Source organism: Biomphalaria glabrata, chromosome 8 (assembly GCF_947242115.1).
Source record: "Biomphalaria glabrata chromosome 8, xgBioGlab47.1, whole genome shotgun sequence".
Lineage (NCBI taxonomy): Eukaryota > Metazoa > Mollusca > Gastropoda > Planorbidae > Biomphalaria > Biomphalaria glabrata.
The window spans coordinates 46944837-46962786 of NC_074718.1; the positions used below are offsets into that span (position 1 = coordinate 46944837).

At 36.0% G+C, this 17950-nt stretch overlaps 1 pseudogene; it reads left to right on the top strand.

Annotated features, from left to right (window-relative positions):
* Positions 1-17046, top strand: part of LOC106061596 (dynein axonemal heavy chain 6-like) — an 84619-nt pseudogene extending 67573 nt beyond the window's left edge.
* Positions 17047-17950: the final 904 nt, after the last annotated feature.

A 17950-nucleotide genomic window follows, 5' to 3' on the forward strand; every position in this document is an offset into this window, starting at 1 on the left:
ATTCTATGGGAATTTAAATATGATTGTTATGGAAAAGAGAAACATAAAGCTTACATGGAGAAACTGCTGCCATTTTAGTGACATCTTTTTTGTCTGGTGTCAGTCTGCTGCCCTTTCATATCAGTTAGTTACTTCTTGAAAATTAAGTTTTAACCAAAACAATTAGCTTCTTTTCAACATAGGGAACTAGATTTCTTTGTAACACTAGCTTTTAATACAAGTAGATCTACATCATCTCATTCACAAAGTCAAGGCTCTAACTCTAGTTAGACTGAGAGTTTCTTATTACAGTGTTCCCCCTGCTTCCTCATTTTCCAAGAGTTTCTGAAATCTCAAATTTACCCATATGACTGAAACAGTTCAGCTTTGTCTTTTCACATTATAGACTTGAGAAGTTCCTCCTTTTTTTGTCATCCAGAGTGTTGACTTGTAAGAGTAAAAACCCAGCATTTTTCTGTAGCATTTATTTGAATTTTTTCTGTCTGTGTTCAGTATCCAACTTTCACAACCATGTGGGGGTTCAGAGACCACTAGAGAAGAATGAAGTTTTAATTTGGTTGGAAGCTTTTACTTTTCCAGATTCTCTAGTTTGCTCATGACAGCAAATGCCAAGCTTAAAAGGGTTTTTATTTCTTATTGATTTGAAGTCCATCTCTTCCAATGTTTGACCATAGGTATTTAAATGAGTCAACTTCTTCTAATGTTAATTCGTTCGACTGTACCCCAACATCCGCAACATCTCATTATATCTCCAGCACAAACTAGTATTTTGAATTTATCAGCACTGATTTCCATGCAGACTGCTCTAGTATACAGTTTTGAAGTAATATCTTGTTTCTGGTCTGAAATTTCCCCAATGAGGTCTATATCGTCTTCAAACTGAGATGAACAAAGGCTGCCTATATGGTCAAGTAGGAGTAAATCCTTCTAGAGTTTCCATCAAAATATGCTTCAGAAATATGTTAATTAATAAGAGCTTGAGAGAGAATGCATCCTTACCACACTCCTATGGATGTCCTAAAACTTTCTCAAACTTGGTTGTTCAGAAGTATTGAGCTATTTGCCTTTTGGAATAGGGCTTTGATAATATTGATAATGTTTTTATCCAAGCTGAACTCCCTCATCACTTACCACATATCATGATGCCAAAACCAGTCAAAAGTTTTTTTGAAATCTGTGAAGTCGTGTACAATTTATTTTGGTGTTAAAGGCTTTTTTTTGTTTAACAGTCTAATGTTAAGTATATGTTCAAGAATGCTTCTACCTTTGCAAAGGACCTCCTCAACTTTTGAGTCTGTTGAAATTATTTTTAGCATTATTTTGCTTGGTTAACCATTAGACTTTATCGTTCTATAGTTTTGGGCTTTTTTATTGTCTCAAGTTTTCTTTCTTGAGCATTGGAATTTTAAAAAATTTGGATCTATTCTTGTGGCAATATTTTTTTTAATCCCATATTTTCTGGCAGATAGTCCTAGTTATATTTGAGCCATTGTATTTTGAAAGTTCTTTGGTATGTTATCCCTCTGATGATACGATAAAATACCATCAGAAGGCTAGAAGTGCTAATTATTTGAAACCTATAAATTTTTTATGTGTTTTATCTTTATACAGTATAATTATATATTTAATAAATCCTTTGTATAACTTTTAATTTGGAGCAAGCTGGCTGAGGGAAATTTAATTATTATGTTCTTATTAGAGTTAACAAAAGACATGACATTTCCTAAATTTTATTTATGTATAATTAATTATTGCTTAATTACATGGTGGTTGTTTTTTTTTATTAACTCCTATTCACATTTAGAAAGTAATTTGTAGGTTTGATTCCTTATTTTAACTATTCACTTATAGTGTAAAATCCCAGATTTATAAATATATTAATTAAAAATTTGATTGTATTATTTTTAAAAGACTTAACATTTTTTGCGTTAAAAAGTTATTTAAACCAAAACATTTAGTTTAAATTTAACTTATTAAATTCTTTTTAGAATTGCCATTTAGCTGCTTCATGGATGAATGCCATGGAAGACATTATTAAAAATATCCAGGAGACCAGTTCACTTTTACACAGCAACTTTAGACTCTATCTGTCTTCAATGCCCGCCAAACATTTCCCTGTCAGTGTTCTTCAGAATAGTGTCAAAGTCACTAATGAGCCACCTAAGGGCATTAGAGCCAATCTAAGAAGGGCATTCATAGATATGTCAACTTCATTTTTTGAAGACCACCGTAAGACTTTTTTGTTTTTTGTTAGAAAATTTTTTAATAATTAACAATAAATTCCAACACTATGATAGTATTGAGAGATGATAATGTAGTCCTCTGTGTTAATAGTAATAATGTTATTTACACTATGTATTGTGTATGGATTATTATATTGTTGGTTTAATCCTGTGCACTCCCGGGGAGCATAGGGCCACACCTCTCCACCGAACTCAGTTCTGAGCAGCTTTCTTCATCTGCTGCCATGTCATTCCAGTACCCTCAGCTTCACTGATGACTGACCTCTTCCAGGTTTGCTTGGGTCTGCCCACTTTCCTCTTTCCTTGTGGGTTTCAGTGCCTGCCTTGCAACATTGGTAGCTGGTTTTCGCATGGGGTGTCCTATCCAGCTCCATTTTCTTTTTGTGATGTCTTGGGCTATGGGCTTTTGTCTAGTTCTCGCCCACAAATCGATAGTAGTTATCTTTTCTGGCCACCTAGTTCCTAATATGCGGCGTAGGCATCTGTTAACAAAGGTCTGGAGCTTTTCCATATTTGTTATATTTGTTATTATAGTGTAGGTTGATTGATTTTTTAATTTAAAAATGACAAATAAAAGATATTTTAAAGATTAGTAATAATAATGACTGACTTAACTTGTCTTATTGTTTCTATATAAATTAAACATTTTTTATAACAGCTCTGGGAATGGACTGGAGGAAGATCATTTTTGGCATTTGTTTTTTTCATGCTGTTATTCTTGAGGAAAAAATTTGGACCATTAGGCTGGAATATTACAGTAAGAGTCATGTTAAGACTGTAGAACTGGAATATTACAGTTAGAGTGTAGAACCATAATATTACAGTAAGAGTAATGTTAAGACTAGAACTGGAATATTATCTATTAGTGTAAGGACCCATTCAATTTTTTATTTTGAACAGATAGGTCTTAATTTTCTTCTTGGAATGTAGTAGTGAAGCAAGCTGTTTGTCTGAGATCAATGGGGAGTGAGTTCGAAACCTTTAGACAAGCACTGAAAAGGCCCACAAACTGTAACTTTTCATTGAGAAACATGTCACATTGAGTCCATGGACTGCAGGGCTCTCTGAGGGACATATGGAGTGATCAGTTCACTCAAGTAAAAGGGTGTTCTTAGTTTTGTAGTCGATTCTTGCATTCTTAGGAAGCCAATGGAGTGTACACAAGAGAGCAGTAGCAGAATCACTTCTTGTTTTTCATAGGACCATTCGTGCAGCATTGTCCTTGTTGATGTCTAAGAGCTGAGCCGAAGGCTCTTCGAGCTCTAAGTTTGAAAAAAAACCTGTTTGGTCGTCCAGCCGAACAGTAAAAAAAAACAAACCTGTGGGAACACAGTTCTGTTTGAGAGAGGCCCGAGTCAATGCCTATGTAAAACATTGCTGTTTCCAATGCCTTTGGCCCCGACGCATGCTTGCCTGCACATGGCCGAAGGCCGAGGGTCACCGGGAGCCTCCGCCATTTTCCTTCGTTGTACCAAGCTAGCTGTGTGGGAACCGCCATTGATGTAACGGTCCCTTTGAGAAACAGCGCATGGATGTGGGACATGTTCGTGGGGACTTTTTTACAACCCCGCCCGTACAATGGGTGGACTCTCGTCTACCCATGGGCATCCCCACGGGAGTCTTGTGTTGCTACCCATTTTGCCTAGCCAATTCCTCAAATGGCCGTTTCCACGCGGGCGCCACGATGAGGCAGGGCAGCGTGCCCGCGGCAGCATTGTCCTGAATTTGCTCTAGCTCAGCGGTTCTCAACCTTTTAAGGTCGGTGACCCCTTTTAGAATCCCCCACTCTGACAGGACCCCCTTAACAGCAATAGAAGAATAGAAAAAAAACAATCTATATTTTCGATGGTCTTAGGCGACCCCTGGCAAATTGTCAATCGACCCCCAAGGGGGTCGCGACCCACAGGTTGAGAACCCCTGCTCTAGCTGAATGATGGTGTTGTCCTGTATACCTACCTGCTATCATGAGGATTGCAGTAGTCAAGGCAGGAGAGTATGAATATCACAGCTAACTTTTTTTGTTGACTCTGTTGTCAAATATGGTCAGATCTGGTCTAATCTGCCCAGCTGCAGATAGAGATCTTTGCAGAGCTAACTTATGTGTGGGTCAGAAGAGAAGAGTTGAGGCAGAGAAAACTCATATTAGCTTCATTTAAAGAACTAAGCCACGAGCTAGCACCAGTGCTCAAAATACTTTTTCAGGCAACACTTAATCAGGGTAGGGTATCTAAGATTGCAAACTAAGTGGATAAAAGAAACCTGGCAATTCATGATGAATAGGGAATCTATACTCTCTACATTTGTCATGTAGTTTTCTTAATTGCTTTTGTCCTCTCTTTATTCATATTATTGCCATTACCACCTCCAGCAAAGAAAACCTTACAATCTGAACAATGAAAAGGAATAGATAAGCAATCTCAGCAACATGTGTCATGAAGTTATTTAAAAAAAATAAAAAGTTATTTATGTTAAAAAATAGATGGAAAAAAAACAACAGTGAGGCCCTAAAGAAAAAGCTTAAGAATTGTGTTGTTGTTTTTTCAGTGTTTCTATTGTTATTATTAGAACTTAATGTTTGTTTTTATTCCAAAAGAATCAACTTGTTTATTAAGGCTTGTCCCATTAAATTATGACATGAAGCTGATATAAAGTAATAAATTGACTAGAGTTGGCCTTAATTAATGCTAATTAGGCATGGGGCATCTGACTGTGTTAAGATTATTAAATTTCATTTAGTGCTGGATATTCGAAACTAAAAACTTTTCTCTAGTTACTAGGAAAAAATTTTGTTAAACATTTATAATTGTCTAACAACCTTTTTTTTTTTTCGAGAAAATTCATCTACCTGGTATATTGAAAATACATTTTTTTACCTTTCCTTATAACAATTGTGAAAGACTATACATGTATAGAGTCAGAAGTAATTGAAGCGGGTTGATTACTTATATAATATTGTTATTAAATCTTATTTGGATAAAAGATTCCTGTCAGACATTAATCAACTGGCAAAGGAAGTTATGTAAGGTATAAGAAAAATGTATTCCCTGTGCTGTGTAGAAAAAAAAAGAGAAAGAGATAATCAATGTTTGAGAGGCTGTATTATGGGAGTAGCTACTGTGATAAATGGTAGACTAGATTTGTTCAATTTAAAATAGAAAATGCAATTAGGGAAGAAAAATGTGTTTTTGTTCAGTACAGACCATCCTGGCAATGCAAAAAAGCTCTAAAATAAATTGGTGGCTCATGAATATAAAAAAAAAAAGACAATGCTCAACACACACAAAAATATAATAAACACACATATAAAGTATAAATATTTCTTTTATTTTTTAAAAAAGAAAAGTTTCAGCATCAAAACATGCAGCAATATGGACCTGTTAATTAAACAACTAATAAATCATAATGAACCTAACACAGTTAACAATAATGATATTGTTGTGTCTCTCTCCTTTGTTTCTTGATTGAAATCAAAACAGCTACCACCAATTGGGAGAATGTGGCAACTCAGATTCCAAATAGGGTGATACTTTATTGAGTCTAATGTATTACATGCCAAATAGTGTACTATTGGCGACACAAAATTTCTAATTGAATAACTGTTGTACTGTACTGATCTTGTACTGGACTCCACTGTGCTAGACTGTCTTGACTCTGCAACTCTCTCTCTCTCTCTTTATATAGGGTTTATAAATGTCACTAATCCTCTCTGGATGATCATTTCTTCACTTTCCTAAAGTAATTCATTTCAAAATATTATCTTTTTAGAAAAAAAAATGTATGTATACAGTTTTTCTTATAAATAAGTCGTATCTATTTTTATTTTAGTACGCTTTTAGTGATAGTGACAGAGAGTGTGCATTGCTCAACATGGAAATGTTTTGTAAAGATGGTTACATCCCTTGGGAGACACTGATCTATATAACAGGAGAGGTAGAGTATTGTGTGTATTGTCATTTGCGCAGCATGAGATATAAATATTTTAGTTTCTTTCTAAAACACTAAGCCAAAAATATTTATCTCTTGACTTTTCATGGCTTTGTTATAAACGTGTAATTATAAAGAAAAATTTTAAAGGAAATCATTGTAATAGTTTGAGACAACTTAATTAATAATTTTGTAATTGACCAGACTTGGATGCCCACCTAGGTTCTTATCCGTTTTAAGCAGCTTCATGTGGAGCGAAAATGACAAAACAGTGCACATTATATCAAAAATGGTTATAGACTTTCTATATGGATTTAGCTCAGCAGCTAGACATGCAATATCAGGCTGGATCAAAGGAGTAGCAGAAGTGGGCACATCTTTCTAATGATGCCTTAACTAAATTGAGTCAAGAAAGAAAAGTATCATTTTGTCATAAGACCAAAGATGGCCCACATTTAATTATTATTGCATTTCTTAAAATGCAATTGCGCAAACAAATTTTAACATTTTTAAATAAAATACCACTACAATTTTCAAACTACATACATCCATAAAAGACTTCATATATTTATCTATATTCATTAATTTCCAAATTTTAGGTTAACATTTATGAATGATTATTTTTTTGTACAGTATAATACACAATTAGTTGAATGATTAAAAACTTCTTTTATCACCACAGATTACCTATGGTGGTCGAGTCACAGATGCCCAAGATCAAAGATGTCTAAGGACAATTTTAAAGTTTTTTTTCAGACCTGAAACCTTAAAACCAAAATATAAATACTCAGAATCAGGTAATTGTAATGTATATTCAATATAAAGTACATTATAAGGGAAGTCCTTTTAATTTATTTGCGGCAGATGTTGATGTTTATTAGTAGGTTTCAAACTAGAACTAAAAAAAATTGAGTATGTTTCCTTTTTTTCTTTTTATACACCATATCTGTGATCTAACCTTTGAAAGTAGCATCTTCGTCTTCGTACAAGTATTACTTCATTCAGTACACACACATACACACATTGTCCTTAACACTGATCAACATATTTTGATGTAAAATACAAATATTCAAAATTGATTTCTCATCAGTAAGTTTGTATAATGTTCTACTAATAATTTGTAAAAGATTAAGATGCTGGTATAGTCAATAGCTTATGGCACATCAACATTATTTAGATCTCTATTGATTGTAGAGAAGCTGCAGGGTTTAGAAGCGTTGACAACTGATCAAAAAGTTTGTATTGCTATTAAGATGCATGTCATAGAGAGGGGTGTAACATGCACTTTAAAATAGTTGCATGAAGTGATCAAAGCAAAAATCCTTTTCAAAATAGGCAAACAAAAAAACATACATAAATTATAACCAGTTACAGAATTGAAGTATGAGCCTAATCAAAATTGATATAACAAATTAGAATAAATCCATTCTAATCTGACTTCAGAATCCTATGCAACTTGAGCAAAGATTTAACATAGTGAAAGTAGATTTGATTAAGACTGTTTTGGTCTGTCAGGTTGAGGAACTTTTTAGCTCGTGATACATTGTTTATTTTACTATTCCTCTTATCAGCTGGCAAAAGGGTAAAAAAAAAAAAAAACTTGGATGGACACAGATTTTGAAAACTGCTCTAACAATTTTCTTAGAAATTTACAGTTTAAGTATAACTAGCTAATTGGCCGCACTTGAAAACTCTGGTTTGACCATTATAATTTTTCAAAATATAAATTTCTTACAATTAAATTTGGTCAGGAGGTCCAGATAATCTATATATTGAATACACATACATCAGCAAATATTCCTGCATGTATTCATCAACAAGTTCAATAAATACATGAACTTTTTCAAGAACATTTTACATCTTTGAAACTTTTATTACTTGTATTAATATCTAGATCCAGTATTCTAGTCTAGGCTACCCTTTTTTTTAATATTGCCATGTCTGCATCTGTATCATCTAATTAGAATTTTATATATTCTGACTAGATTTATACATGCCCTTAACCTTGATTTATTTCAGGTATGGGGGAGAGGGAATTGTTCTTTTGTTTAAAATGTATTATTCATTAGTAATTAAAAGCAAAGTAATTGCTTACCAAAAGTCATCAGCCTCATAAGAAATAATGTCTTTGAGAAAAAAAAGTTATGTTGTTTTGTATTAAATACAATGGGCCATGGAAGGTAATTGTTTAAATTTAATCTATTTTTGAAGGTATTTACTATCCACCTCTTGTCAAGACATTGGCTACTGTCAAGGCTTACATTGAATCTCTACCACTTATAGATGAGCCAGAAATGTTTGGGCTCCATGAGAATGCAAACATAGCCTTTCAGTTGAATGAAACCAATGCTTTACTTGGTAAGTCTGTGTTTGTTTTGGTAACAGTCGCAATTGACTGCTATATACACTTACACTGGTTTTGTTTTGATCTTATGCTCTATGGACAGACTCCTTTGCCACTTTTCTCTCTAAAAAGATTCAGATTGTGGGTCGTTTAGAACTTTCTTTTTGTTGATCTCAGGAGAACCACATTTGATTATGTTCAAGAAGAACATTCAAACCAGTTAGAAACTCTTACTTTATATATCTGTTTTGTTCACCTATTACCTTGAGCCTACTGTTTTGTTAGCAGCACTAATAAATCAATTGATTCTTCTTATTCAAATAAATCAACAAAAAAAAAAGGGTGAGATGTTTGGAATTTAAAACAAAAATTTTTGTTCATGCAGAACTAAAGGAGTAAAACAAATTTTTATCTAGCTACAATACTTGATGTTCAACCGAGAATCGTAGCAGCTGATGGTGGGATGTCTAATGATGATATTACTTATGAACTTGCTGAGGCTGTCCTGGATCAATTGATTGACAAACTGGATATTGAAAGAGCGAATCCCAATATGTTTACAGTACGTACTAATATTATTAGTTCCAAGTAAAAATGGTAGTTTTTAATTCTTAGTACTTACTTTACTTAGAGTCCATCACCCCTATTGAAGTATGGGCCACCAGCAATGGATTTCCATATTCCTTTATCCTGGGCCATCCTTTTAATTCTTAGTAAGCCTTTCTGTTTCAAATATTGTTAGTGATCCTATCATTCCATAGTTCCTAGTATTACATGATAGTCTTTTAGTTCTTGTGATGCTTTAGTGTCTAGCTTTATATAGCAGTGTCTTAGTTTTTTATCATGCAATACCTAACATAATAGATTGCTCTCTTGGCATGCAATAATACCTAACAATAGATTGCTCTCTTAGCATGCAATAATACCTAACATAATAGATTGCTCTCTTAGCATGCAATAATACCTAACATAATAGAATGCTGAATGTGAAAACTACTACATTATTAAAAGCTTCTTATTTAAAGAAAAACAACATAATAGTGCATACAATATTTTTTAAAATATCAAAAACCATGTTGTTGTTTTTTCAATAATATTAGATATGCTTAGTAGTAATTGACAAATTGATTGCAAAATATTGTTTCTTTATCCACTAGCTTGACGCCAAAGGTCGCATAAACTCTTTAACCATAGTATTGATGCAAGAAACTGAAAGATTCAATAAACTGCTTATAATAATCAAGGTACATGTTAATAAGATTTAAATATATAATAATTAATGAGTATGTTTTATAGTATTGTATACAAAGACCTTACTGATATTATAAAAGGTTTAATGTAAACGAAATCTGAAGCCTAGATTTATTTAACGAATAGTTCATGAGGCAAATTACAAGAAGATTGCTTATGATATGATATTGACACAGAATAAGTTCCCCTTTCAGAGTTTGCAATCTTTATGGCAGATGATGTCAAGGTCATCTATTTTGCTAGCCAAGGTTAACGAGCAGGGTATCATGTGGCCAGCACAATGACCTACCGCCTTTTCTTTCCCCAACTAAAGTCAGAATTTGGATTAGAATTAAAATTTGAATTAAATTAAAATTAGAATTTGGTGGACTCAGGGGCGTCCTAAAAATCACTAAGCCAAGCACTTAACCACTCAGCCACCACGCCCTCAATATCTCATGTAGTGAAATCAAAAATTCTTAACTGGCCATTTCTTGTAAAAGCAAGTTGGTAGCTCCATTCAATTTTCTAGGCTTTCAATGCATTCAACAACTTGAAAAAATTACTCTGGAATCCTCGATACACTATAATGAATCTCCACCCTGGGACGAAAGCCCTCTTCCTACTATAAGGGACCATATTGAAAACATAAAAAGAAAATCTGACTACAGACCAACAGAGGTCAAGGAAATAGTGAATTGTTTTCTACAAACCAATTATCCTAGCAATCAGTGGATCAGAGTTTACAGGGACGGCTCATCCCATAAAGCCACCACAAATGGAGGAGCTGGAATACTCATCGAATGGCCAGATGGAGGAAAACTAGAAAAATCCATTGCCACTGGAGAGCTGCAAACATTTATGATAAACTATAGTCTTTTTTGTTTGATTTCTTTATTAAGTCAATATGGGAATTCCAAGATACTGGTAGCTTTTCATTTATTTAGGTATTTTGAGTTTCTAGTCCTCACTCTTCATTCAATGTATCTAAGATTAAACATTCATCAAGTCAATATATATGAATTGTTGTAGTGGTGTTTCTTGTTTGACATAATTGATTAACTGTGTCAGGGGGCCAGGACAGATAAGGCAAGGCTTTAAAATACAGCCTGACACATGTATGGATCAACTTTCCATTCATTATGTTTTTTCTAACAAAATCATTGTTGTGTAAATTATATGACTTACTCAATTTCAATAGATTTTTAATTTGGTTAGGGTTATTTCTTTCTGTTTGTAAAGCACAAGTTTCTTGCTTTATAGCAAGCTTCTTGAATTATAGTCCAATTCCTTTTGTGGATCAGGAGGAGACAATGGGTTGCCTTCAGGCACTCAGCAAACACAAGTCTGTCTTCTATTGACTGAGTAGAAGCCATCTGTCTTCTACTGACTGAATAGAAGCCATCTAACTTCTACTGACTGAATAGAAGCCATCTGTCTTCTACTGACAGAATAGAAGTCAACTTACTTCTACTGACTGAATAGAAGCCATCTAACTTCTAATGACTGAATAGAAGCCATCTGTCTTCTACTGACTGAATAAAAGTCATCTGTTTTCTACTGACTGAAGTCATCTTACTTCTACTGACTGAATAGAAGCCATCTAACTTCTACTCACTGAATAGAAGCCATCTGTCTTCTATTAACTGAATAGAAGTCATCTTACTTCTACACAGGCACAGGATGAGACTCGAATACATGGTGTGGGCTTTGCTGTCAAGAACAGTCTTCTTCCCATGATAGTCCCTCCAGTTGGTGGCTCGGAACGGCTACTAAGCATAAGTATGATGACAGCATCTGGAAAAGTCACTCTAATTAGTGCCTATGCCCCCACACTATGCTCGCTTCAGGAGGACAAAGACAAGTTCTATGAAGACCTCAAAGAAGCCATTGCAAACATTCCTCAAAAAGAACATATGATCCTTCTAGGTGACTTCAATGCCAGAGTAGGATCAGATCACACTACCTGGCCAGACTGTCTTGGGCTTTTTGGAATCGGAAAGATGAATGAGAACGGACAAAGACTGCTTGAATTCTGCACATACCATAAGCTCTGCATTACCAACACATACTTCAGAACAAAGCCACAGCACTGTGTCTCATGGAGGCACCCTAGGTCTGGGCACTGGCACCAGCTGGATATGATACTGACACGAAAAAAGGACATTGGAAATATACTGCTGACACGTAGCTACCAAAGCGCGGATTGTGATACTGATCATACTTTAGTGTCCTGCCGGACAAGACTGCTGCCAACTAAGATCCACACTTCACAGGGAAAAAGAAAATCACGCCTGAATACTACTAGCACAAAAAATCCTGATCTTTGCACCGAATTTGAGAACAAATTAGAGGAAGCTTTTAAAAACTTCTCTGTGACTGAGGTAGAAAAAAGCTGGACGTTTATGCGTGATACAATCTACCAAACATCATCACTGGTCTTTGGAAACAAAACCAAGAAAAGCGAAGACTGGTTTGAAGCTAGTCTACCAGAAATGGAAACTGCCACTACGAACAAGAGAGCAGCCATGCTAATCTACAAGAAGGATCCCACCCCAAGCAACTTAAAAAGGCTCAGAGCTGCACGTAACAATGCCCAAAGAGTAGCGAGACAATGTGCTAACAAATACTGGCAGGAGCTATGCGAAGATATTCAATCTTGTGCCGACTGTGGTAACATAAGAGGACTATATGAGGGCATGAGAAAAGCCTTTGGACCTCACACCAGCAAGTGTGCTCCGCTCAAGTCAAAAGATGGCTCAATCATCAGCGATCGTGCGCTGCAAATGGAACGATGGGTAGAACACTATGCAGAACTCTACCAGATTGAAAACGCCATCTCACCAAATGCTGTTTCCAACTTCCCATCACTTCCAGTTTTGACGGAATTAGACGAAACGCCCTCAGTAAAGGAGCTGAGCATTGCCATTGACATGCTTGCACATGGGAAAACACCCGGAGGAGATGGCATTCCTGCTGAAGTAATTCAGGCTGGAAAACATGCCCTAATCAAACCACTCCATGAACTGCTAAGCTTGTGCTGGGAACAAGGAATGGTCCCCCAAGAATTGAAAGACTCCAACATTGTTACAATTTATAAAAATAAAGGCGACCGCTCTGATTGTAACAATTACAGAGGCATCTCACTGCTTAGCATAGTCGGAAAGGCTTTTGCTAGAGTATTACTAAAGCGATTACAGATCCTGGCAGATCGTGTTTATCCAGAGTCGCAGTGTGGCTTTAGGGCAGGTAGATCTACAACAGATATGATTTTCTCTCTGCGGCAGCTACAGGAGAAGAGCAGAGAACAAAAGCAGCCCCTCTTCATAGCTTTTATTGATTTGACCAAGGCCTTTGACCTTGTTAGCAGAAGCGGTCTGTTTGCTGTACTAGAGAAAATCGGCTGCCCAAATAAGTTAAGAAAACTAGTGTCAGCTTTTCACGAAAATATGCAGGGTACCGTTCAGTTTGAAAGTTCTTCCTCCAGGCCATTCTCCATTAAGAGCGGTGTAAAACAAGGATGTGTACTGGCCCCTACACTATTTGGCATCTTCTTCTCAGTCGTACTATCCAGTGCTTTTAAATCCCTGGAAGACGGAATATACATCCATAGCAGATCCGATGGAAGGCTCTTTAACCTGGCACGTCTTAAAGCCAAAACGAAAAGGCGTCGTATCTTGATAAGGGAGCTGCTGTTTGCAGATGACGCGGCACTCGTATCTCACTCATAAGGAGGTCTACAGAAGCTAGTGAACGCCTTAGCAGCTGCTTGTCAAGAGTTTAGCCTTACTATAAGTCTCTCCAAGACCGAAATCCTGGCACAAGACGTCGCAGAAATACCTATAATACAAATTGGGAACCACACCCTTTCAGTGGTGCAGGAATTTACCTACTTGGGTTCAACAATTGTCAGTAACCTAGACTTAGACATCGAGCTGACAAAAAGGATAGGAAAAGCTACCACAGCATTGGCAAAACTCTCCAAGCGCGTCTGGGAAAATGGTAAATTGACCACAGCGACCAAAATCCTAGTCTACAACGCCTGTGTTGTGAGCACTCTCCTTTATGGCAGTGAAAGCTGGTCAACATACATGTACCAAGAGCACAGATTGAATAGTTTCCACTTGCGCTGCCTGAGACGCATAATGGGCATCTCTTGGAGGGACCATGTCTCCAATCAGGAAGTTTTGAGATTGGCCAATATGAACAGCATGTATGCTCTCCTGACACAAAGAAGATTACGCTGGCTCGGACATGTCACCCGAATGCCAGATGGTAGAATCCCGAAAGATATCTTATATGCTGAGCTTGTGGAAGGAGTCAGACCCAAGGGCCGCCCAAGACTAACATATAGAGATGTCTGCAAGCGAGACATGAGAGCCTCAGGCATCAGTGAAAGTATGTGGGAAAACATAGCCAAAGACCGGAGTGCATGGAGACAGACTGTGCGTGCTGGGACAACCCTTGCTGAGAACAAAAGAATTGAAGCGGCTTTAATCAAGAGGGAAAAAAAGAAAGCTGCCCTGTCTGCTAGCCCTAAATCAGAGGCATACACATGTACGAATTGTGGCAAAGTCTGCCGTTCTAGAATTGGCTTGATTAGCCACACCAGATTCTGCCCCGTCTCAAGATTAAGCCAAAACCAGTGACTCACTTGGGCGCATCCATTGCCTTTCGAGACAAAAGGAGCCATATACTTCTACTGACTACTTCTACTGACTGAATAGAAGCCATCTAACTTCTACTGACTGAATAGAAGTCATCTGTTTTCTACTGACTGAATAAAGCCATCTAACTTTTACTGACTGAATAGAAGTCATCTGTCTTCTACTGACTGAATAGAAGCCATCTGTCTTCTACTGACTGAATAGAAGCCATCTGTCTTCTACTGACTGAATAGAATTTGTCTGTCTTTACTGACTGAACTGAAGTCATCTCTCAGTGCTCGTTGAAGTTCAAAAAGCAAGTTTGAAAACATGTTTCAAATATAAAAAAAATGACTGACAAAATGGAAGATCCAAAATAATGCAAACAAATATTGTTAGACTTAGAGAAAGTGATGACAGAAATGAAACCAAGAGTGTCCTAGTCTCGTCACAATTTATGTGAACATGACTCTTATACACACTACAAAAAATTCAGCCTGAAGAAAAAAAAATAAAATTAACTCAACTACATAGGACAATGTAATTTAGAAATGCATTCCCTGGAAGATGAAAATCTGAACCAGCGACACAGACCCAAGTAGAATAGTTCTAAAAAATGTTGTTCAGATCTGTGCTTTTCTTCATAAGAAACTGGCCTCAAGCTAACCTTATAAAAGTGTAAAAAGAACTAAGCAGTTTGAAACATGTAGGACTATTTATGACCTCCATCAATTGACCGTAATATATAAAAAAAGAAACAACTTTCTGTTTTGATAGTCATATTGAGGGGAACAAATCAGAAAAAAAGAAATTACTGCTTTCATTATTTCTATACAAATCGAGTCATTTAATTCTTTGTTTCTAAATGATATCCAGTTTGCCTGTAATGCACATGGATCCTCACCTAGACTATGAACCAGATTTATCTCTCTATCCAGCGCCACTCTACAAAACAGCTGCAAGAGCTGGCACACTTTCCACTACAGGTAACAAGTTAACAAATTTCTTTACAGCTGGAATCAATGTTCTCACAAAACACTTTCTATCTTTTGTTAACTCCTACCATAGCTTTCATGGGCATGTCTGGTTAAATCTTGCTACAGCTCTCACAGGTTTATTTTCTCCAAGACCTACTTTAAGATCTAGCTCTCACTTGTTTCTTCTTTGTATATCTCTCACTGATTTACTCTGTATATAGATATTGTTAAGGCTTCCGCACGGTGTTGATTCTTTGAAATATAACTAGTGTAGATCTACGTCTGCCTGGAAGTAACACTGAACTCAAACTACTTCAGTAACACCGGCGAAAGGCAGAAACAATCAAAATATGTAGTCGACGCTGATGTTGTTCTACAAATATATTTAATAATCAAGAAGGGAATTGTCCGATGTCAGCTATGTCCGTAAATCTGTATATCTATGTTACTGCTCTACACGAAGCGTCTTCTTTTTAGCGTCACTTGGAGCGTTCTTGTTTTTTAAAGATTTGTCACTAAGTAAAACTTTCCCCTTATTCCCGAAACAAATAACTAAATCCTAATCATGTCATAACAATATACAACATTTTTTTCTGTTCATAACAAGATTGGTTAAATATCAAGATAGATTTTTGTGTTCAATAGTTTCTGTAGCTAGTACAATTAGTCTTTCTGTGAATAAGAAGAGGATTCCTGAATTTCTCAATCATTTCTGTGTTGAGAACATCCTCATTTGCACAGCTATTCATTCAAAAATTCATTTAGGAAATGGACTAAAGTCATGCCTACTACATACCCAGCCCAGCAGAGTTTGGACTTTTTTTTTTAAAGTATGGACACTGTTTATTTGAGATGTAAAGGATCTTACTATTACATGTGAAATTTTTCTTAGGCGGCACAGATCAAAAAAGAGTTCAGCTATTGAATGTGTCAAGACTACAGAGACCATGGCTTATAAAAGTGAGGGAAGAACTGTGGACTTTCAGCTTTGTTGATGCTGAGTCCTCGCCTTGGTCCTCCTTGTTCTTGAAGTCTACCAAATGCTGCACTAGTATGTGTAACACAAGTTTGTTTAATCATCTATATTAGCATATATTGTTACAGTGCTCCCCAACTGGACAAATTATTGCATGCTGACTCTTTGTTTTATACATTTTGGATGTTCCTTTAGAAATGAAGATTATTACCTCTTAGCTCATTCCTCCTGCATGACGGCCAGCTGGCAGGCTTTGAAATCGGGACTAGGTTGATGACTATTCAAAGTGCATACTGTGCTGTCAAATTATTACCATTGTCAAAAGTATTCATTATATTCATCTAGATTATAATAAAATAATGACATGCAAAATGTTTTCAGAGTTGAAGATAATTACTTCCTAGTCCAAACCTCCTGCAGGAGGATTGGGAATGGGAGCGGGCAGGATTTGAACCCTCGACCATCGATAAATCCGAACGACCAGGCAGCCATCCAAATATTTGTACTCCACTGTTTTGACTTTGCTTTCCTTGTTTCTTTGGCAGGACATTCTACTAACTTTGTTGTAACTGTCCACCTTCCTTCAAGCAACACACAAGATTACTGGATAGCCAAAGGTGCAGCACTCTTATGTCAAATTTCTGATTAATTTTGCTTACAGATAAGTTGTAAAGCATTTAACAATAAAAACAATGTCCATTACAAATGGTTCTCTAGTTATTACTTTGTGTTTGTTCGTTTGTAGGCTCACACAATGTTAGTGTTGATCACTATCTAGAACATCTTGTGTTCATATCACAAAAATAAAGTCTTGAACTACTTTAAGATAATTATATTTTTTACCACTATAAAAATGAAGTAAAAAATTCTTTATAAAAATTTCTATTTAGTCATAATAAAATACAATTTGTATACATTGAGCTACTCTGACACATGAAAGAAAATAATATGAGACTATGTTTCTATACAGTTGAAATTATATGATCCAGGCATTCAAATCCACTCTCATTCAGTCAGAATCACATTGCATAGTTAAGCAATAAATTATTCTCAAGGTCCGCAAAGTTGTAATTGTTGGAAGTGGTAATGGATATAAGCAATCCACTACCTATATCTGCTTCCTAATGGCATATATCTCAAATAGCCTTTGACAATCACTCTAACAACCAGTCTAATTCATGTGTGGCTCATATATTTGAGTCCGGTGGAAGTTGGTTTGGTTCTTAGTGGGGTATCATACCATGCCCTCAACTGTAGAAAATCAACTGTGCAAGAATTATGGATGTGATACTAAATGTATAGCGCAATGAGTACTGGTCATTTAAAGTATAGATATTTATTGTACTTGTAGCAGTACTGTCCCTTGTCTATCGACACCCGTTGACCTGTGTGATTGACCTGAGTCGTGTGTATCAGTAGGCCGCACACACATTAACCCTTTCAGTCCGCCACTGGATTTACTACAGTATAATAAATAAATATTTATATCTATTTATATTCAACTTGATGGAGATGACACAGAAGTCGACTCTCTGATAATATTATTATAGACCGCACAAACTAGTAAGCTTCAGGCAGATGGGGCTCGTTAGCCTTGGTGAACAGGATAC